Source organism: Camponotus vicinus, unplaced genomic scaffold (genome assembly GCF_025532165.1).
Source record: "Camponotus vicinus isolate PSW18456_S1 unplaced genomic scaffold, iyCamVici1.0 SCAF_2, whole genome shotgun sequence".
Lineage (NCBI taxonomy): Eukaryota > Metazoa > Arthropoda > Insecta > Hymenoptera > Formicidae > Camponotus > Camponotus vicinus.
This window is the reverse complement of record NW_028141956.1, coordinates 22,891,212-22,916,103: the sequence shown is the minus strand read 5'-3', so window position 1 is coordinate 22,916,103 and position 24,892 is coordinate 22,891,212. Positions and strand designations below refer to the sequence as shown.

The following is a 24,892-nucleotide window of genomic DNA, read 5'->3' as shown; positions in this document are numbered from 1 at the left end:
TGTCATGCGGGCATGAGATGTATCTTATCTGATGCTCACATTTGCACTTCCCTCTATGATTTGTAATTTTTGTTCTCTCTCTTACAGAATTATATCTTATAAAAGGTTCTATATAAAATATAACATTAATTTAATAAGACAAAAAGTCGTAGTTAAAAAAAACTTTTTAAATGTCTTATAGAAAAATGATAAATATATACTATTTATATTTATACAATAATTACATTATGTCATTATCTATATATTAATATATCATTATTAATTTTAATATAGTAATTAAATATCTAATAATATAAAAACAAATAACAAGGTAGATATAATTTACGATTGTATTATTTTCACGATAAGGAAACCAGAAATATAGATCAACGTTTGTCTTACTACTTTATAATTTCAATCTTACTCTATGGTTTGCTATACTTTGTAACTTCAATTAAATTTCACGGAGCGTAGTAATTTTTTACTCTAATCTATTAAATTGACGGTTGCGTTGGTTTAATGGAATCAGTTTTGGCGAAAGTTATGTACATGTATGCATCCAACGCAATGAAGAACGCACGCTTCTGGATATCTCTGTTTTTTATTTTATATGTTTTTCTATTTTATATCTTTCCCATGTGATAGTAGGTTATCGAAGTAAAGATAAAAAGATTCTTGATTCTAACAGTCGCTTAATATTTACACATGATTAAATATGATAAAACATTTTAGAATGAATGAATCTTTATTTCCAAAATTCATAAAGCAGATATAATGAGATGAGATTTATAATATATTGCCAATTTATCTTTTTTTTAAATTAACGTGCTTGTTACACTAATTTTAATGTTTTTATGCTAAAGCATTGCGATAGTGAAATATGTCCGATTTTTGTTTATTATTCCTCTGATTGATAAATCCAATTGAAAGAAGGTGATATATGTTAAGTTCCTTTCTTCAAATTATTCTCTTTTTAAATTGAAAATTTCCGCAAAGACGATTTTCAAATTTCTATTAGTGATAAAATCATGAGTTGGCGCGAGTAAATCGAGGTGCGAGCTGGCCGGCCAAGTGGAATACGCGGCTGACCGTTATCTGACCCACCATGGGGTCTAACGAAAGAAGACTGATTTAAGCTCGTCGTGCACAAACTTACGTAAATGCATTAGTATAAGTGTTTATAATGAAAAAAGTATCTTGCAAAAATTTCATACAGTAATATAATTACTTATAATATATATATATATATATATATATATATATATATATATATGTCTTATTTATTCGCAGGTTTATATTCTATACAGGGTTTTCGAAAAGTCCGGAAACGGTCGAATATCTAAAAAATAAAGCATTTTAGAGAAAAATGTTTCAAATAAAAGTTGTTTGGTTTAAAGAGAACTATAAAATGGTGGCAATGGTTTGACCTTGAATAGTCGCTGGAAGGTCATATGAAGATCACCTTGAATTTTTCAAATGGAACACTCTATATATTTTTGCATATTCTTGTAGCTCATCTCGGGAGCTTTCCAAAACACTATAATTAAGTTAGTTTTCATTAAGTACTTTCCGAGTTATGAGGCTTGAAATCATTTCTTAATTTTACATAAACCGTAAAATATCTTGTAAAATATTCATTTTTCGATTATCTTACCTTAATACTTTTACGTACAAAATAATGAGAGGAATCAATTGGTGTAAAGAAAACACATAATTGTTTCGAAAAAAAAAATGTAATTTGCAATTAACAATTACATTTTTTTTTTCGAAACAATTATGTGTTTTCTTTACACCAATTGATTCCTCTCATTATTTTGTACGTAAAAGTATTAAGGTAAGATAATCGAAAAATGAATATTTTACAAGATATTTTACGGTTTATGTAAAATTAAGAAATGATTTCAAGCCTTATAACTCGAAAAGTATTTAAGGGAAAAATATTTTATTATAGTGTTTTGGAAAGCCTTCGAGATAAGATATAAGAATATGTAATAAAAAGTAGGGGGTTCTATTTAAGAAATTGACGGTGACCTTCACGTGACCTTCAAATGACTCTTCAAGGTAAAACCAATGACACCATATTATGGCCCTCTTAAAACCATACAACTTTTGTTTAAAACATTTTCACCGAAAACGGCCATGGTTTCGAGATATTCAGCTGCATCACTTAAAATGACACAACCTGTGTATATATATATATATACAGGGTGCATAAAAAGTACTGGGACGTTGAAATATCTCGAAAACTGAGCATTTCAGAAAAAAATGTCGGATAAAAGTTGTAGGATTTCAAAAGATCTATTTACTGGCATTATGAGTTTAACCTTGGGTGGCGTCGCCTAAGTCAGAGCAAGGTCACCTAGAATTTTTAAAATCGGACCCCCTATTTTCTTGCATATTCTTGTAGCCCTTCTTCAGACCTTTTCAAAGCACTATAATTAGTTTTCATTAAGTACTTTCCGAGTTATGAGGCTTGAAATCATTTCTTAATTTTACATAAATCGTAAAATATCTTGTAAAATATTCATTTTTCGATTACTTTACCTTAATACTTTTATGTACAAAATAATGAGAGGAATCAATTGGTGTAAAGAAAATATATAGTTGTTTCGAAGAAAAAATATGTAATTGTTAATTGCAAATTACATATTTTTTCTTCGAAACAACTATGTGTTTTTTTTACACCAATTGATTCCTCTCATTATTTTGTAAAAGTTATTGTTATAAAAGTATTAAGGTAAAGTAATCGAAAAATGAATATTTTACGAGATATTTTACGGTTTATGTAAAATTAAGAAATGATTTCAAGCCTCATAACTCGGAAAATACTTAATGAAAACTAACTTAATTATAGTGTTTTGGAAAGCTCTCGAGATAAGCTATAAGAATATGCAATAAAAAATAGGGAGTCCCGTTTAAAAAATTCTAGGTGACCTTGCTCTGACCTTGGCGACGCCATCCAAGGTTAAACTCATAGCGCCAGTAAATAGATCTTTTGAAATCCTATAACTTTTATCTGAAACATTTTTTTCTGAAATGCTTAGTTTTCGAGATATTTCACCGTCCCGGTACTTTTTATACACCCTGTATATACAGGGTGTTTCATTTTAATCCGACCAGTCGAATATCTCGAAAACCAAGCCCGGGAGAGAAAAATATTTCAGACAAAAGTTGTTTGGTTTCGAGGAGGCCATAAGATGGTGACAATGATTTGACCTTGAACAGTCATTTGAAGGTCACATAAAGGTCACCTTAAATTTCTTAAATGGAATACCCTATATATTTTTGCACATTCTTGTAGCTGACATCGAGAGCTTTCCAAAACACTATAATTAAGTACCTTTTCGTTAAGTACTTTTTGAGTTATGAGGCTTGAAATAATTTCTTAATTCTACATAAACCGTAAAATATCTAGTAAAATATTCATTTTTCGATTATCTTACCTTAATACTTTTACGTACAAAATAATGAGAGGAATCAATTGGTGTAAAGAAAACACATAGTTGTTTTGAAGAAAAAATATGTAATTTGCAATTAACAATTCTATATTTTTTCTTAAAAACAACTATGTGTTTTTTTTACACCAATTGATTCCTCTCATTATTTTGTACATAAAAGTATTAAGGTAAGATAATCGAAAAGTGAATATTTTACAAGATATTTTACGGTTTATGTAAAATTAAGAAATTATTTCAACCCTCATAATTCAAAAAGTACTTAACGAAAAGGTACTTAATGATAGTGTTTTGGAAAGCTCTCGAGATAAGCTACAAGAGTGTGCAAAAATATATAGGGTGTTCCATTTAAAAAAATTGAAGTGACCTTCACGTGACCTTCAAATGACTCTTCAAGGTCAAACCAATGATACCATCTTATGGCCCCCTCGAAACCAAACAACTTTTGTCTGAAATATTTTTCTCTCCCGGGCTTGGTTTTCGAGATATTCGACTGGTCGGATTAAAATGGAACACCCTGTATATATATACAGGGTTTACCAAAAGTGTGGAAACCCCTTAATATTTCGAAAAATACGCATTTAAAAAAAAAATGTTTCATACAAAAGTTATAGGGTTTTATGTGGCGCATTACACAGCAACATTATTATGACCTCGAATAGCGTTGTCAAGGTTATGTGAAGGTCACTTCCAACTTTTTAAATGGGACACCCTATATGCTTTTGCATATTCTTGTAGCTTATCTCGAGAGCTTTCCAAAACACTATAATTAAGTTAGTTTTCATTAAGTACTTTCCGAGTTATGAGGCTTGAAATCATTTCTTAATTTTACATAAACTATAAAAAATATCTAGTAAAATATTCATTTTTCGATTATCTTACCTTAATACTTTTATGTACAAAATGATGAGAGGAATCAACTGGTGTAAAGAAAACACATAGTTGTTTAAAAAAAAAAATATGTAATTGTTAATTGCAAATTACATATTTTTTCTTAAAAACAACTATGTTTTTTCTTTACACCAATTGATTCCTCTCATTATTTTGTACATAAAAGTATTAAGGTAAGATAGTCGAAAAATGAATATTTTACTAGATATTTTATGGTTTATGTAAAATTAAGAAATTATTTCAAGCCTCATAACTCGAAAAGTACTCAATGAAGAAATACTTTATTATAGTGTTTTGAAAAGCTCTCAAGATAAGCTGCAAGATAATGTAATAAAAAATATAGGGTTCCATTTAAAAAATTGAAGCTGATTTTCACATAACCTTGACAACGCTATTCGAGGTCATAATAATGTTGCTGTGTAATGCGCCACATAAAACCCTATAACTTTTGTATGAAACATTTTTTTAAAAAATGCGTATTTTTCGAAATATTCAGGGGTTTCCACACTTTTGGTAAATAGGAAAGTGTATATATATATATATATATATATATATAGGAAAGTGTAATATAATAAATGATATAATAAATAATAATAATTATCTTAAATTAAGATAATTTTAGATATATTTTAGATATAAAATTTAAGATATAATTTATAAATTATTTTAATTAAAAGATAAATTATAAATTATAAAAATTATGTTAAAAATATAGAGATTTTTGCTACAAAGATTCACTCTAGACCAAGACAAAATTTATTTTTCGAAAATCAGTATCAATATTATATTTTCAGTACTAATATTATATTTTTACGAATATTATCTCTTGTTATAACTCTCATGTAATTTTAATCTAAGATATTTTTGAATTCGACACTGACCTGTATCTTTTAGCATTCGAGCTTCGTAAAACATGCGACAGTGAAATGGTCGCATCATAGTACGTCATTAATTTAAATCCCCGGAGTCTCGGAGTTAAGCGAAATTCTTCCACGTTAATTGCGTGGATGGCAAAACCGGTCCGTCGAGTAGTTGCGATGATTGTCGCATGATTCGTTACAATGAACAAGCTACTCTCCCAAGGAGTAACTTCATTGCATCGTTCGTATAATAGTACAGTAAAATAGTATCTGAAAATGGCAAAACGGATAGACAAGGCAATTTTTTGAGGGTGAGTAGAAGGTCATAGCAGATGCCCGAATTCACAAAGTTTCAACAAAATTTCCCTGTACGTCGACAGTCATCTTTAAAATAGGGGTAAGTTTGGATATCTCGGCTCCTATTGGTCGAATTTTTTCCTTTTCTTTTAGTTTTGTAGGGAAAAATATTTGCTCTAATTTTTGTTTGAAAAATTTTTTAATAGCTGTCAAGGAAAAAAGTTACAACCAAAAAAGTGCCGTCAATTAGGGGGGGGGGGGGGGGTTGAACATTTTTATTGACAATTATATTGTTGATTTTATCAAAAAAATATTCAAATAAAACTTGTAGAGGACTCAGTCCTCTACAATTTTCGTATATCCACTTTTGCGGTGACTCAAAAAATACCAGAGATAGAGGGCGCCAAAGTTGACTCCCCCGGTTGACTTCAACGAAGGTACTACCAACGATTCCGAAAGTGAGGAAGTCGTCGATCGAAGAGAGTCGAGATATCAATGACGATGACATCGATGAAACAAATATGCCTGGCTCATCGACAAAAAAGCAAAGACTTGCATAAATTGTTATCACAATGTCATAGAACGAAAGGCACTTTCTCGGGCTCGTGGATTATACCTACTGGGGATACCACGTAAAAGAAATGCGCCTGAAACTCTACCTCAGTGGTAATGCGGAAAAGAGTTTTAATGTACGACAATTCACAATAAAATCGCGAATTTTTACGAAAAATAGCATTTACTAGACACAGTCAACTTTGGCGCCCTCTATCTCTGGTATTTTTTGAGTCACCGCAAAAGCAGATATACGAAAATTGTAGAGAATTGAGTCCTCTACAAGTTTTATTTGAATATTTTTTTGATAAAATCAACAGGGGACAATATAATTGTCAATAAAAATGTTTAAACCCCCCCGCTCCCTAATTGACTTTTTTGGTTGTAACCTTTTTTTTCTTGACAGCTATTAAAAAATTTTTCAAACAAAAATTGTAGCAAATATTTTTCCCTACAAAACTAAAAAAAAAGGAAAAAAATTCGACTAATAGGAGTCGAGATATCCAAACTTATCCTTATTTTAAAGATGGCTGCCGACGCACAGGGAAATTTTGTTGGAACTTTGTGAATTCGGGCATCTCCTATGACCTTCTACTCACCCTCAAAAAATTGGCTTGTCTATCCGTTTTGTAGATATTCGGTGTTTTTGATACTATTTTACTGTACTATAAGATATATATAAATGTAAGATATCTAATTCCCAAATATAATTCATAGAAAGTTACAGGAAAAATGTTGACTGCCTTTCTCTGAATATATCCAAAGTATCATTTATAACGGATATTTACAGCAGCTAAATAAAGAAAAGAAATATGATAACCGGTCAATCGAATTTTTAGCGTTTTTAAAATTAGCCTTATGATTAGGTAGCGAGTGAAGCTTATTAAGAACCGGCTATATTCGGGCCAAGCAATTTACATATATATGTAGAACTTTATATCTTATATTCGTACAAAACTATTAGTATATGTATATGTATGTCATAAAAATATATATTGAAAATTAACATCGAAATAAAAAATGTTGTTTAAATTATGGATACAATATATTAATATTAACAAAATAATATTAATGATAAAATTAATATTAATGATAAATAATCAATATTAATGATAAAAATTGTGATAATGAAGAGGCTCTACATTTTTAATTAATTTTGTCCATCTAAATAAATACTCGCATATTTTTAATTATCCTCTCTTTAGTCTCATCTGTCTACTTCCGATGATATGCGTTATTTCCTGAAAGTATATACTTGTGAGACAGAAGCCGGCAGAGAGTATTGTTGCATACACTTCCTGCATCTTTTCTCTGCAATGCTAATGATCGCCGATAAAACGACCTTCCTCGTAGCTCAATGTTAACGCCGAATGAAAGTCACTATCACCAACTAACACATACGCATGAATGCGCAGAGCACTGGATACACACAGCAAGTGTAATAGCCTCGTAATTTTCTCTCACGAGAGGCATAAATGGTATATTCGATCAAACGATTGGAGTTTAGAGTAGGAAGGCGCATTGCCAATGGCATGAATGGCCACGTACGGATAATTTACAACGCGTGAAACCACGTCGCTGTGTGCCACATATGTATGCCGGCGCCGGTTCTCTTTCTCGATCGGAGGATGAAAGTTGGTGAAGAGTATTGGAAGAATTCGAAGTAACGTCGAAGTAACGTGTATCCAGAGTTAATACGTATGGAGATCCAGCTGTTACGAATGGAGATATGTTTTTCAGGTAAAAGCCTGATCAATTTAAAAAATTGATATGGAAGTTATAAAACTTGGATCAGTTTAAATTTAAATCTTATAATTAATAGGAGCGATTCAACGTAATAAAAATAAATTTTCGTTAGGGTTTCACAAAATTGATTCGTAAATATAAGACAATATTTATAAATATATGTATGAGAATTTTCGAACTTATAAATCTTGTTTTGGTTTTTTGAGTGAAATTTTATAGCAAAAATCTTGGCTCGATTTTATTACAGCAATTTTTATCTAAAAAATATTGAACAATTGTTTAAAATAATGTATAAAATAATTTTATAAAATAATATTTAATATAATCTTTATTTATAAAATATAATAATTATATTATTTATAGCGTTCATTTACTTTCTAAAACACAATACACACACACACACACATATGTATGTATACATATTTCTCCTAAAAAAATATCCTCTAAAAAAATAAATCAAAACTAAGTATGAAATCAATAATTATAATTAACTAAGTATTTAGAAGCAATTCAATTTGTGAAGGTTTGTAATTTGAAATAATATTTGCTATAAAATCTTACATTTATAGAAACAGATTTTTTCCATGAAATTAAAATGCATTTTATTTTTATTAAGAGAAACTTGATTTTTAAAATAAATTTAATTTTTATATGAGATAAATATTTTGTATGGTATATAAAATAGCATTACATATATCATGTTACAAATTTTATTACAAATAATAAATTATAAAATTATGTAATCCTTACTACGCCATAATGTTGATCACATCGATTGCCAATTTTGAATTTAAAAATGCTTTATGCCAAATTGATCGAAATATTTGAAATTGTTGTTTAGAAATTAATTATAAGCTTCGTCAAGTAGGAATATATGTAAAATTGATTTCTCAGAGAAAAATAACATTTGTCGAAATCACGATATCTTGGTAGTCATATGAGTGAATCTTTCTTGTTTTCTCTTTCCTTTCAGTGATCGTTCGTTTCTTCACTTTCTGAATCATTGTACAGCGACAACGTGATTAGGTTTCCACTTTCGTCATTGATAGTTAAGGTTATTACTGGTGTAATTTTTTTATAGATTACAATCTCTTCCGAGGAGGAAATTCAGGAAGCGTTGCGACCGGCTTTCATTATTATTATAGTTGCTCTTTTAGTTTTGTTTAGTTTTAAAATCCAAACATATTAGTTAATGATATATTAGTATATATGACATATTGGTCGATGATCAATCCATTTTTATTATTAATAATAACAATAATAGATTTTTTGATACTGAAAACGAATCTGGCTGCAGAATTTTTTCAGCACGTCAAAAAAAATCTATCAGATTCATTTACGCTTTTTGTAACTGACCCTCGCAGGCCTGTGTAATAGGAGTCATTGGAGAATTTGCATATAAATTACGAATTGTTTCTTTGTATAAAATATATTCTTATTTTTTTTTTTAATATTTTCTCCAGTCTTTGATAATTTGTGGAAATAACGTAGAAAATTTATACTTAAGGATCTTTTTGTAATCAGCTCTTTGTAATCTGGAAAAGTAACATTGTATTCCAGCTTACTTCTATATCAATCATTTCCTTTTTTTATTTTTACATTTACGATATGTTGTGTATAAGTTCATTACTTTACATTATATACAATGATATTTTGTTACGATCATACTTTGAACACATTATCATTAAATATTAAAATACTCATAACTATTAATTAACCTTGAATGATTAGGAGTAACAATAATTGTCAAGAACTAATATTCAGAAAGTAACTAATATTCATTCAAGTCATTATACATATAACATGGAAAATTTCTATTAACGAGAAAATATAGATATAATGTGAAAGAGACCTCAATTATGCAAATTCAAAGTTGAGACTGCAATTGAGAGCAATAATTTCAAAATCAGGTCAGCTTTAATTATTCTTTTTTAATTATTACTTCTCTCGCAATATGTATGATTTATAGATATTTTATCCAAAAATAATGTCTCTTTTTAAAGGCAAAAGATTCGGTTATTTTCGTAAATAGGAAAACGATAAAATTAATAAATAATATAATTACACCGCATGAAGAAATAATTTTACCAATGTTTACTTTCATCGGCATCTTTACTTGTGCATACGATGTAATAGATATAGAAATCTCCTCGCACGCAATACAGAAATGTATCTTTTCTGTTTGGAAAAATGTACACAATTCAATGAGATGTATCACGCGATGGAGCGAATGCAAACGGATATATCTGGATTTCACTGATTTATTTAAGAAAGCGGTCTACATTTTACAGAATCAATCGAATATACATATGTGAGAGTTCAAACTCAACTGATGTTTCCAATCAAACAAGAGAGATCATTCTCTAATTTAAAACTATCGCGAATTGGTCATTAAAATTTTTTTTCGTGTGAAATGTTTTTTGGCCAAATTCACACGAGAATCATGAAAAGCATTAAAAAGCATTTGAATGTTGAAGAAATTTCCATACCGGACTCGAAAAATCGAAGAGAAACGACAACGTTTCGTAGAAAGAATGGAATAGAGATATTGAGAGTCTGTCAGTGTGCGCGAGAAATTATGCTCCCGGCTAGAAAACGCGCATGTAGAGATGTTTAATAATATATTGCATACGCATCGCGTGCGGATTGATTATCGCTGTCAGCTGTTGTCACGGTAATTTGTGTACACTTGCTGAATTTTAATTGACGACAGATAATATCGAGTTTCTTGAACGAACGACTTCACTGTAACGAATGGTCGTTCAGTATTTTCTTTAATGTACGATTGATTATGATGTTCGTGATAGGGGTGATATATACAGGGTGTCCCATTTTAATGTCCCACCCCAAATAACTTTCTTATTTTTAATTTTAAAAAAAGATGTTTCAGACAAAAGTTGTATGGTTTCAAGGGGGACATAAGGTGGTGTCATTAGTTTGACCTTGAATAGTTAGTTGAAGGTCACGTGAAGGCCACTTTCAATTTTTTAAATGAAATCGCCTACTTTTTATTATATATTCTTGCAGCTCATCTCGAGAGCTTTCCAAAACACTATAATTAAGTTAGTTTTCATTAAGTACTTTTCGAGTTATGAGGCTTGAAATAATTTCTTAATTTTACATAAACCGTAAAATATCTTGTAAAATATTCATTTTTCGATTATCTTATCTTAATACTTTTATGTACAAAATAATGAGAGGAATCAATTGGTGTAAAGAAAACACATAATTGTTTCGATAAAAAAATGTAATTGTTAATTGCAAATTACATTTTTTCTTTCGAAACAACTCGGAAAGTACTTAATGAAAACTAACTTAATTATAGTGTTTTGGAAAGCTCTCGAAATAAGCTACAAGAATATGCAATAGAAAGTAAGGGGTTTCATTTAAAAAATTGAAAGTGACCTTTACGTGACCTTGAAGCAACTATTCAAAGTCAAACTAATGACACCACCTTATGTCCCCCTTGAAACCATACAACTTTTGTCTGAAACATCTTTTTCTAAAATTAAAAATAAGAAAGTTATTTGGGGTGGGACATTAAAATGGGACACCCTGTATAATAGAATGTTATAAATTTGATAAATATCATATCAGAAAGATAATTTTTATATTGCTTTGGTATGGTTATATAATATTAATCTTTAATTTTCAATTTAAATTCAATTTTTTTCACAGAAAAATTAGAAATATCGAATATTTTATCTTTTAATAAATTAAAATTTTACGATCTGACGATTATATTGCACACTCAAAAATATGATATTGCGACAATTTTAAGCGCAAAAAATTAAATGAGGTAGATAAATGATTAGTAAATACTGTGATATTGCATGTTTCGTACTTAATCAATTTGAATGACAAAGATAGAATTTATATCTGAACTGTTAGTGAAACTTAGAAAGATCATTCTAGTTGCAGGAAACTTATGTTTATCCAGATAAAGTGCAATAGATTCAATGCAGTGATTAATATTTAGCAATGGAATCTAAATTCATCGGAAGGGTAATTTGCTGCTATTATAAGTTCTAAATGTTATAAACAATGTTTTGGCAGATATGAAAAATAGCGGTTTTTATTGTGACACCTAGAAATTTACATCAGCAAAATTTTTTTGAGTGACAGGGGGGAACGTGTAGTTATGCAATATATTTCATTCCTGCAATATTAATCGTTGCAACTCATGCGAATCGAACAGAACCCGAAATTCTCGTTTAACAAGGCCACAATTCGACGTCGTAATGTAGAACAGTGGTAAACAAAGTTAGGACTTTTGAGAAACCTGTACCGAGAAGTGGATGCAGAGCGTACTGGTCGGGCGTAAAGATGCGGCGCTGACACATTATACATTTCTCTTTCTCTCTGTCGTCGAACTTTCCCTTAATTTGAAAACATCCTTATAATGTTGTTCATGATGTTTGAATAGGTAATTGTTGAATCATCGTGAACCTACGGTTTCTTCCATGATGAAAAATTATGTTCCTACAGATTAACTAAAAGAAGATTTTAATTTCTTAATACAAACAAAATATTCATTTAATTTTCCGATATATTTATAATATACGTGAGTATCTATAAAAATTTGTAGAAATACATAAGTACTTGTTAAAATATTTCACTTAATTAATTTCAATTAATTACAAAGTTTACTGAAGAATTAGAAATTAAAAATTCACTGGCTTTTTAAAAATACAAAACAAATAAAAAAAGATTCATAAATAATATTATTTAATTATGCTAAAAAAACATCAAAATTATATTATTGCTTTTCAGTATTTTAAAATGTTTCAAAATATTTAATTACATAGCATGAGGGCATATCATATATTGTAATTTCTTAGATATTTTTCTCGATGCATAAAATTTTATATTCTTAATTAGCATATATTATATTTATTGTAAGCTTAATTAGCATATATTATATTTATTGTAATTTATTGTAATATTATTATATAATTGTGACGAGCGCAATAAAATCTATAAATTTATTAATTTCATTGTTATATACATTTATTATTTATAAATTTAATTTATATATAATAATTGCCATAAATATATTTTATCTTTATAAATTTATTCATTTAATCACAGAGAGAGTATCGTACATTACAGAACATGTAAATAATTCACGAAGAATTTTTTACTTTCGCATGAAATCCTTTGTCAATTTATTTATCAAACGTCATCGGTTAGGTTTGCATTTGATTTCCTATTAAAGATATTAAATTTGAATAAAGTGATATTTAGTGATATGAGATATTTCCTCGATGAATACAAAAAGATGCAGCTGTTGCAAGCAAACAGTACAATACACTTGGCCATTAACCTCATTCCATCATTCGTTTTTTAGTAAATCTTTTGCTCATTTAAACACATTATTGTATCTATTATGACATGATTTGCTTCGCTTTATAATGTCTGAGTATACTTAGATTATAGAGTTATTATAAGTAAATTAGATTATTTTTATCTTTCCCGCGGAGAAACATATTGAAACAAAACCTTTAACGATTATTTGCTTCACATTAGTGATAAACATTTTTATAATCCGTGTTTTTTATCTAAACAACGTGACTATATTCATAACTATATTCATATTTATTTTTTGCTTGGCTTGATCTAGCTTGCGAAATTCAAGTGGTTCATCTTACAACTTTGTAACACGATGCAATATTAAATGACATGATTTTTGGTCTCTTATTACATGAACATTTTATTCATCTACCATTATTGATTTTAAAGTAAAAATAAAATTGTATGTTGTCTTAGATTATAACAGAGATCTTTTTACTTGAAGGGCGAAAATATAAAAAGTGTTTGATAAAATAAAAAAATTGTAATGTAATCTCTAATGTTTTTAATGTAATTTAATTTTCCTCGAATGTCATAAACAACGAAGAGCTGCGAAGGTAATCAAGGTTCTCCTTATCCTTTATACAGCGTTTTGTATCTTAACGTGCACACGAAGAGGGCAGGTGACCTAAAATTTGACGTAGAGTATGACGTGGAATGCAAGTGCCCATAGGCCTGTTGCCCAAAATTTTCTCAACTCAAAATTGGACTTTATTTTTAGCTTACAATAAAGTTTATGATACGTAGATTACTAGATAAGTACGTAGAATTTCTAGATAAAAATTACAAATTTCCAGATAGAGTTTAATGTATATTTTCGTTCTTATAAAAAAATTTCAATTTTTATAAAAAATACTTATTTAACTGGCCGTTTTCTCTGAAATGACTCGGTTCATCTGGAAACTTGGATATTTGTAATATACGTATCATAAACATTATTTTAAGCAAAAAATGAAGTTCAATCTTGAATTGGGAAAATTTTGAGCAACAGTTGTCCGCACTCTTTTGAGACCTCTTTTTTCGTTTTACACGATATCGAGTAAACTTGATTCATCGACGGTTCATTTATGACTACTATACGTTTTGTGACCAATAGCCAATCGTTTCTCAGTACAGCGTCTTCTATAACCTACTTAAACGCCTCGCTCTCTCTTAACGTGACGTCACTGAGTACCATCGCCATCAGTAACTTAAATAAGACCCTCAGAATCGTTTTTTTTAAATATGTATCTGAAATATACTTTAATACATATAGGTATTTTATATATTAAATTTAAATCAATTATTCAAATCTAGATACGCAACATATAGATTTATTGACGAATATATATATTTATTTATTGAATTATTTTAATTAACTTAATTTTTGTTAAATTATTTAATATTTTGCATATGCATACAATTTTATGACATATAAAGCATATAAAGTTTCTGAAATTTCAAAAAAGTTGATTTTCTGATGCATAGAATTTATTTTATTTGCATCTAATGTATTGATTTTACCTACTGCGTATTTTATTTACTCCAGCTAGTATATTTCAGTATTATATCGCGTTAATATTTTAATATAAATAGATTCATAATGAATGTGCAATTTGTTGTAGGTAATGCTTGCTGATAGCGTCACAAAGTAATACATTTTATCAGTCATTACATAGACATTCGTTATTAAAAGATTTTTTGCAGTAATGTTACAGTGTTTTTTAAGAGTGATTGTAAAAAAAATTATTTCACAAATATGTAACCGCTCTTGCATCATTATTCTAATCATACATTCATAATAAACAGCCAAATCATTTGATGCCGCAATTGAATACGCATGTACATAGAACGCTACACACTGTTCATTATGATGAAAAACAATTGGAAAAAGATTCATGGACGCTGCATTAATTTATTGTGCATTTAAGAGCATCTAGATAATAATAAAGCAACGCATGCATATGTGATGAGACTGTGTCATATCACTGCAGGTGTACATTGCTCGATGTTCCGTTATCAAAGTGAAATTACCATCTGGTTGCTATTTAAACGTGCTCAAGCCAATGTCCAAGCTTGTGTCCAGTTAGTTTATACCGCAACTCGAGAACTATATCTAAATCTTCGCTACTTGACTATTAATCAACATTTCTAAAGTCATCTTGAGATTTCAAACGTAATTTTCCTTCATAATTTTTTCATGAAAATGGAGTATGTTCACACACATCTTTTGAATTAATTATAAATCAGAGCGAGATTGTAAAATTAGATTTCAACATTATAGAAAAAAATTAATAATATTAAATACTTAGAGATGTTAATGATTCTGCATATACATTATTTAATTTATTATCAAATAATAGAATAATAAAAAATATTCATAAAAATTATAAATATTAAAAATTGGTTTTTCGAAAATATTATACAGGGTGTCCGATTCGTGAGGGACCAAACGAAAAGTGATAATAGATTGGGTCAAACTAAGAAGAAAAGTCCTCTACCATTTTGCAAAATTCGCAATAATTATTAAGTAATAAGCAAAAATGAAGGTTACCTTTAATTTTTTAAATGGAACCCCCTATTTTTTATTATGTATTCTTATAGCTTATCTCGAGAACTTTCCAAAACACTATAATAAAGTATTTCTTCATTGAGTACTTTTCGAGTTATGAGGCTTGAAATAATTTCTTAATTTTACATAAACCATAAAATATCTAGTAAAATATTCATTTTTCGATTATCTTACCTTAATACTTTTATATGCAAAATAATGAGAGGAATCAATTGGTGTAAAAAAAAAAACATAGTTGTTTTTAAGAAAAAATATGTAATTGTTAATTGCAAATCGAAAAATGAATATTTTACTCGAAAAGTACTCGATGAAGAAATACTTTATTATAGTGTTTTGGAAAGCTCTCGAGATAAGCTATAAGAATACATAATAAAAAATAGGGGATTCCATTTAAAAAATTAAAGGTAACCTTCATTTTTGCTTATTACTTAATAATTATTGCGAATTTTGCAAAATGGTAGAGGACTTTTCTTCTTAGTTTGACCCAATCTATCATCACTTTTCGTTTGGTCCCTCACGAATCGGACACTCTGTATATTGCAAAAATTTAAATATAAAAAAAAATTTACAGATATTTAGTGTGATATGTAATATCATGATTATAATATTATATACAAAAACGCGTTTCTCTCTCTCTTTTTTTATCATAAAAAGGAAACTGTAAAAGCATTTATTCTACGGGTTCGCGTACGTGATCTCATGATTAGATAGAAGAGCTTCCCGATTCAAGAATTTCTCTTTACTTTGAATTCCAGACCACGTAGCACATACGCGCGATTTATTATATATAAATATTTAAATTATATATTCTATCATATTTTTCAAGGCTGGCTCTTTAGTATAATATTATATTTTGTAATTTGAAATAAATACGAAATGATCCTTAAATCCTTAATGTTTTAATCATGTATAATGCTTTAATCATATATACAGGGTGGGGCATTTATAGTGACACAAGCAATTTTTTTGAAAATGAAGCGAGATATAAAAAAATGTTTCAGACAAAAATTGTATGGCTTGAAGGGGGACATAAGATGGTGCCATTAGTTTGACCTTGAAGAGTCACCTGAAGGTCAGGTGAAGGTCACCTCCAACTTTTTAAATGGGACACCCTATATACTTTTACATATTCTTGTAGCTTGCCTCAAGAGCTTTCCAAAACACTATAATAAAGTATTTTTTCATTGAGTACTTTCCGAGTTATGAGGCTTGAAATAATTTCTCAATTTTACATAAACCATAAAATATCTAGTAAAATATTACATATTTTTTCTTAAAAACAACTGTGTGTTTTCTTTACACCAATTGATTCCTTTCATTATTTTGTACATAAAAGTATTAAGGTAAGATAATCAAAAAATGAATATTTTACTAGATGTTTTATGGTTTACGTAAAATTGAGAAATTATTATAAAAATGAACTATCTATCGTGTGTACCCCAGAAATACAAGGTTTGCGTTCATATTTCTAAGCAAATTAAAAATTATTGATTTGATTTTTATGTATTATTACAAAATCGACAAAATTTATGCAATAAGATTATTTGTGAAGACAAATTATTATTTTTTTTAGAATGATGGTTCGAGATTACATTTTCTATTATAAATGTGTTTTTCTTTTCCTTTGCACGTGCTTTTCCAAACAGGAAGAAGTTGTTCATGAGCGTATATGAAAGAAATGATTCACACGTGCATAACACATGCTATTCATATTCACACGCGTTCTCTCCGAACAAAGCCAATTACAAAGTGAATTACAGATACTTAATGCTACTGTGCGGTATAGTATGCGCAAACATGATAGTTATTGTTTGTTATTATGTAGTGTTATATAAAACGTATATGAATATACGTCACATTGTTTGTGAAATCTTTATTTATTTATTTATTTTTTCATCCGCGGAGAAAATATTTTATAGTGTAAATTATATGAAAAATATATTCTCTTTTACATTTATTGTAAAGCTGGAATATAACAACATTAAGATACTTATTATTTTAAAAATTGTAAATTATACATATATTCTATTGTTTGTTAATGATTATGCATTTGTTTACGTATCAAAATATTTGAATAATTACAGAACTGCTTTGTAAAATATAATACATATATAATATTATTGAAAAAATATCGTGATTTATTTTATATATTATCATGTAGTACGATTATATTGTAATTTTTATTAATGTGATACATGTGATATCATCGTGATTGATGATAAATGTGATATATGTAATATGTAAGATATGATTCTGAAGAAAAAAATCTAGTTCAGAATCAATATATTTTATGTTTCATCACAAATCTTATTAGTGAATTCCTTGTTATAATTTAATAGCTTTGTACACGAGATAATGAATAAAAATTCATTACTATTATTTTTATTACACACACATACACACACACATTATTAGAAATATTGATAATCCCGTGAAAAATATCTCTAAACAATAGTCTTTGTGTTTAAAGTGACATCAAAGTTTTAATCAAAAGTTTTATTTATATTAGAAATTATTTCTTTTCAAAGACTTTATTATTTTTTTTATTATTTATAACTTATCAGTGTCTTTATCACTTACAATTTATCAGTGTTTAATAAAAATAAAATAAAGTTAAATCATAGTGAATATTGCACAAATATACTGCTTATTAAAGTGGTTCGTCCGATGTAAATTGCGAATGCAATTGGATGGATCCGACATTATTTTTTCGCTAATTAATCCTATAAAGAGCACACAAAGAGCAATAAAAACTGAAGGAGAAGGTGAAGTATAAAATATTTATTTTGTTTGTTTTTGCTCTAAACCTCTATTTTTTATCTAAATTATTAAATTTTATTCTTATTATAATTGTTTATTATTATTGTTTAATAAATGAATGTTGTTACATTGTATATTTTTATTATAGTTTGTTTAGAATTAAATATTTTTATCGTACTTTTAAACATGTAAAACAGGCAGTTTTTAAACATCGACAAAATATCCGCCTTTTATTTATCATGAGATGATTTGCGAGACATGAATAACTAATTTTGTATTGATATGACAAAGATTTCATTCATTGTTTATCTAATGAAATTAGGTGCAATCTTGAAAGAGAGAGACAAAGATACACACACACACACACATACACACACACATATATATATATATATATAAATGTTAAACTATTTCTCGCATTTGCTTTAATATAGATTCATTATAGACTCCTAAAGTGCTAATACACACACACACACACACACACACACATACACACTCTATATATATATATAAAATGCAAATAATAAAAAGAGAGTAATTCTTAAGCAATAAAATAGATATATTATTTTTCGAGATAAAACTGTACATCAACATGATATCAAAACAATGTAAGGTTAAGTTGGGTGTGATTATTTTATATCAAAAAGATAAGATACTTACGAATTTTTTGAAATGTGGCGAATACGCGCTGGTACATGAATAGCGAATGACAAGACCACGAGAATGAGACGCATCCACCAAGACGCGTACCGGCTGACTGTTCATCCGTCGAATCAATCCCGCGACATCCGCGGAGTCTGGAATATTCCTGTTGCCGTCACGTGTTCTGGATCATAGATGTGAGACGAAAGTCATGCACGCGTACGTGATACACACACGCACAAGAGCTCAGGCTTTTGTCGTGTATTCCGCGTCACACGCAACAATCATACCTCCTAAGCTGAACGTACGGCGTAAACTGAACGCTGCTAGATTGCGAGCGTTAGTTTGTCTACTCCCGTCCTCCCGTCACTTACGCGCGCATGCTCAGTAATTTATCGTGTATGCCGACTAGCCAATTGGCGAGTTGCGCGGTATAATTTTAAAAAGCCTACGTGCATCTCCTTAAAAGATAAACTCGTGGCAATCAATAATCGAGAAAATAAGCGTTGCGAATCGATATGGTTTCTTTTTTAGGAATATTTAATTATCCCGGAAGCGTAGGAATTCTCTGATAATTTACTATACTATATTATTTTTGCATAATATTTTTGAATAGACTTGTTTATTTTGAAGAGCAATAATTTCGTAGTAAGAAAAAATTAAATAATTTAAAAGGATCTATTACAAAGATCATATTATAAAAGTTGTTGATGAAGATAATAAATCTATTATATTTAAAAAATTTAAAAGAAAATTCTTCACTTCTTTCTTTTTTCAATATTAGTTTATTACAAAACTCATATTACAATAACAAAAAGCGAACGTTTCGGATTATCTTTTGATTCTTCCTCAGCGCGATGTTAATAATATACAGGGTGTTCAAAAAGTCCCGGACCGGTTGAATATTTCATAAACTATGCACTTTAGAAAGAAATGTTTAAGAAAAAAGTTGTATGGCTTGAAGGGGGCCATAAGATGGCGTCATTGGTTTGACCTTGAAAAGTCGTTTGAAGGTCACGTGAAGGTCACCTTCAATTTCTTAAATGGAATCCCCTATTTCTTGTTACTTATTCTTGTAGCTTATCTCGAGAACTTTCCAAAACACTATAATAAAGTATTTCTTCATTGAGTACTTTTCGAGTTATGAGGCTTGAAATAATTTTTTAATTTTACATAAACCATAAAATATCTAGTAAAATATTCATTTTTCGATTATCTTACCTTAATACTTTTATGTACAAAATAATGAGAGGAATCAATTGGTGTAAAGAAAAAACATAGTTGTTTCGAAGAAAAAATATGTAATTTGCAATTAACAATTCCATATTTTCTCTTAAAAACAACTATGTTTTTTCTTTACACCAATTGATTCCTCTCATTATTTTGTACATAAAAGTATTAAGGTAAGATATTCGAAAAATGAATATTTTATTAGATATTTTACGGTTTATGTAAAATTAAGAAATTATTTCAAGCCTCATAACTTAAAGAGTACTTAACGAAAAGGTACTTAATTATTGTGTTTTGGAAAGCTCTCGAGATAAGCTACAAGAATGTGCAAAAATATATGGGGTGTTCCATTTAAAAAAATTGAAGTGACCTTCAAATGACTCTTCAAGGTCAAACCAATGGTACCATCTTATGGTCCCCTCGAAACCAAACAACTTTTGTCTGAAACATTTTTCTCTCCCGGGCTTGGTTTTCGAGATATTCGACTGGATGGATTAAAATGGGCCACCCTGTATATAAATATATATATAAATATCTCTATTAAGCCTTTACCAAGATATGCTCGTCAATAGAAAGATTAAGTAAACTAAAAGAGCAAAACTCTAAGGATCGTCTCTCAATAATAAAACTTCCGAACCACTGTAACACCCGCGGAAATATATAATACATACACACACATACCCACACACACATAGTTATAAGCATGAATTTTTCATTCTTTCTTTATCTTTTTAAATATTATATTGTATTTTTAATTTAATATATAATTTAATTATTTAACCCGTTCTTTTCCCTAAATCCTGAGATCCCACTAAGTCCCATCCCGCGTAACAAGGATTTATTAAATTGCTTTACCGAAAAGGGACCACCGAGCGAATGGCTTAAAAACGCAGCGTTAAAGAGACCTTCGATCGCTGACCTGTGTCAGGCCCTTCACATTCGTTCGATCCGATCCATACACACGCCCGAATAAAGTGTGTCACGGGGTAAGTAAGTTACGTTCTTTCATACGGCCCATCTATTTCAGGGTCTGGACGTAACAGGCTAAACGAAAGCATTATCTGCAACTAATAAAAAAATCGAACTGAAAATGTTCTCAGCAGGCAACAACTGTACTTAACCAGAGGATACTAATAACTGGATAGATGAAAGAAATCTTTCTTTTCAGAGTGAAAACTCTGAACGTTGACGTTGATCAGGTAAACATTTATAAGACTTTACATTTCTTCTTTTGATTTTTTATATATATGAACGCAAATGCATACATGAGAAGATAGTTTCGTATTAAAACTTTTTAGCAAACATATGAAATAGAGTTATCTTTATTGTAAGAAGGGTTCTTGTATTACCAGAAAAGTTAGAATAATAAGCAACATAAAATCAGGCAACATACTAATAAATAATATCATTAACAAAATAAGTAAGATAAAAGTAATAGTATAAACATAAAAATATATATATTTAAAAAAAAGGTAATTAATAATAATGATAATAATGATAAAAAAAGGGAAAAAGAATGAGAGATAGTTTTATATTAAATAACAGTAATATTAAATTATAGTTTTATATTAAATAATAGTATGATTTTTAAAGGTATAGTATTATTTAAAAAAAAATAATTTTTTTACACAAAAAAAATGTAAAAGACGGACGAAAGAATGAAGGAAAAGGATTTGATGATCGCCTTCTCTTTCCTCCTTCTTAATAAATAAATTACCGCACATAAGCACTTACAATTCTAACGCAGAATCGCAAAAAGAAGGAACTCATTTCTCTCTGCAATTGTCGGGTCCCTCTTTTTCTTGTGTCCCCAACATTTTTCTAAGGCCGGGGTTGTTACGTCTTACCGACTTCGCGAATCCTTCCTTCCATGATGACTGTTTAATTCGCCTGTCATGGTTGTAGCGTAAAAGAATGTTAGACGCGTAACTCGGTTAGTTTTCATTAAGTACTTTCCGAGTTATGAGGCTTGATATCATTTCTTAATTTTACATAAACCGTAAAATATCTTGTAAAATATTCATTTTTCGATTATTTTACCTTAATTCTTTTATGTACAAAATAATGAGAGGAATCAATTGGTGTAAAGAAAACACATAGTTATTTTTAAGAAAAAATATGTTAATTGGTAATTGCAAATTACATATTTTTTCTTCAAAACAACTATGTGTTTTCTTTACACCAATTGATTCCTCTCATTATTTTGTACATAAAAGTATTAAGATAAGATAATCGAAAAATGAATATTTTACAAGATATTTTATGGTTTATGTAAAATTTAGAAATGATTTCAAGCCTCATAACTCGGAAAGTACTTAATGAAAACTAACTTAATTATAGTGTTTTGGAAAGCTCTCGAGATGAGCTACAAGAATATGTAATAAAAAGTAGGGAGTTCCATTAAAAAAAATTAAGTTGACTTTCAAATGACCACTAAATTCGATCTCTAGGTCAAAGTCAAAGTCACCATCAGATGTCCCCCTCGAAATCCTACAACTTTTGTTTGAAACATTTTTTCGTATCTTTTAGACTTTACGAGATATTTCGATGGCAAAGTTAAAATGGAACACCCTGTATATTGTTAACATCGCGCTGAGGAAGGATCAAAAGATGATCCGAAATGTTCGCTTTTTGTTATTGTAATATGAGGTTTGTAATAAACTAATATTGAAAAAAGAAAGAAGTGTTGCTTCTCTGCGCTCCAACTACCGCGCGTTGGTTCTTATGCCATTTTCTTTTTAATTTTTTGATTACTTGAACCAAATCTCTAATTATTAAATCTATTATATTTATAACATTGATAAGTTTGCAGTATTTCTTCTAGTATCTTTATAAATCCTCCGAATTAAAATTTTAATTTGGACATAAATACTTACGAGTTAGTTTCATAATAAAATTCAGTTTGATTTATATTAGCTTTAAAAAAAAGAATTATATATTAAACATATAAAATATAAAAAAATTTATAATAAAATTTATATTAAAATTTACCGAATTTTTGAGCCATCTTCAGCACAAATATGATGATTGAACAAGAAATAATAAAGGCTTTACATCAGAATCAATTATATTAAAATTTATTTAATTATTCGCAAATCTTTCATAATTGTATTTATTATTTTTAAATTTATTTGTATTGTATAATAAATGTATTGTATAATAAATAACTGTGTTATAAGATCGACACTTAACTCGCATTGCCATTAAAACTAATTTGTCTAATTTTAATATTTTCGGGTCTGATATTTTGAATAATTCATATATTATATTATTTTTACAACTAAAGATTATTATTTTCAATTAAATTTATTAAATGTTATACACACACACATTAAAATATTATAAAATAAAATAAATATTTATACATGATTATTTATATAAAAGTTAATGAATTTATTTAAAATAAAAAAGAAATTTATAATTGTGTTTATTAATTACAGGTCTGCGAAATTTTAGGTTTTATTAGTTACAAAAAGCAGAATAGGCGAATTTGATCGTCTTTTTGTCGTTGAAAACTAATCTGACCGCATAATTTCCCTAGCACGTTAGATTTTTGAATAATTTGTGGTAAAATAGTTCAAAAATGATTATTCCAGCGAATTTCGTGAATTTATGATGAAGGAATTTAATTTTTTGAAATATTTCTGCCAATGGCATCGTATAGTACTAGTCTTCACCTTTCAAATCCATTTTCAATTGCCGCCGCACAATTTTTTTTCGCTGAGATATACAAGTTATAAGACTGACGTGGATATTTGTATATCTTAGCGCAAAAAACTCGTCTAGCATCAATTGAAAGAGGATCCAAGGGACTTCATGATTCTTTTTTTTTCATGACTTAGACACACGTGTGAGATTTTAAACAAAAGTCATTAATATCTGTAAAATTGGAATAGGATTCCCAGTAAGTGTTCCAAAAACATCAGCCAAACATTAGCGAGCTATAAAATTGTAAAATATTATTAAGATAGCAGCATCCGATCACAATCAAATTAATGTATATTAGGCGCCAGCCAGTCGAAAACTAATATTTAGCCATCACTTGAAACTTCAAAATCTTAAAAAACTATAAAATATAAAAGAAACCAGAGAAACGCAAGTGACAGGATGTCCTGACGCCTATCCGACACGACACATGGCTTATCTTAGTTTCAAGGGGATAGTAAAAGTTAACTCCTTGTCTTTTTCATCCAGCACTTAGAAAAAGACATAAATTATTAAAATGTCGCTATTAATACTGAGAATCCTAAGCCTCCAAGTTTGGAAAACGTTCTCCTATTCACGGACGAATGTAATAAAATTCTGATTTGTTACATTTGTTCCAGAGAAAGATAGGGATGTATGTGGGAGGAGGTCGGACGTGTCTTTACGCCCATTTGATCAACGAGCGACAGAATCCATCCGTGGCAACGGCATTGACGCATATCCTGTGGAGAGAGCATTCACACATTTTTCAGCCTAACGAATAATTGCTAGAAAACAATATTCGCAGACTAGAAAAATATGTGAGGCGCAAGTGGCTGGATCGGGAATCGAACCTGAGTCTTTCGCTTTCCGGGCAACTGCTCTAGACCACT

At 29.0% G+C, this 24,892-nt stretch overlaps 1 protein-coding gene across 3 annotated transcripts in view; it reads right to left on the bottom strand.

Moving 5' to 3' along the window:
• LOC145967595 (sphingomyelin phosphodiesterase) overlaps nt 1-19,407 on the bottom strand; it is a 43,108-nt gene extending 23,701 nt beyond the window's left edge. For all 3 annotated transcript variants that reach the window (XM_083092635.1, XM_083092638.1, XM_083092636.1), the window contains exon 1: nt 19,104-19,407. The gene's annotated coding sequence lies outside the window, so the exon portion shown is untranslated. The remainder of the gene's footprint in view (nt 1-19,103) is intronic.
• Nucleotides 19,408-24,892: the final 5,485 nt, after the last annotated feature.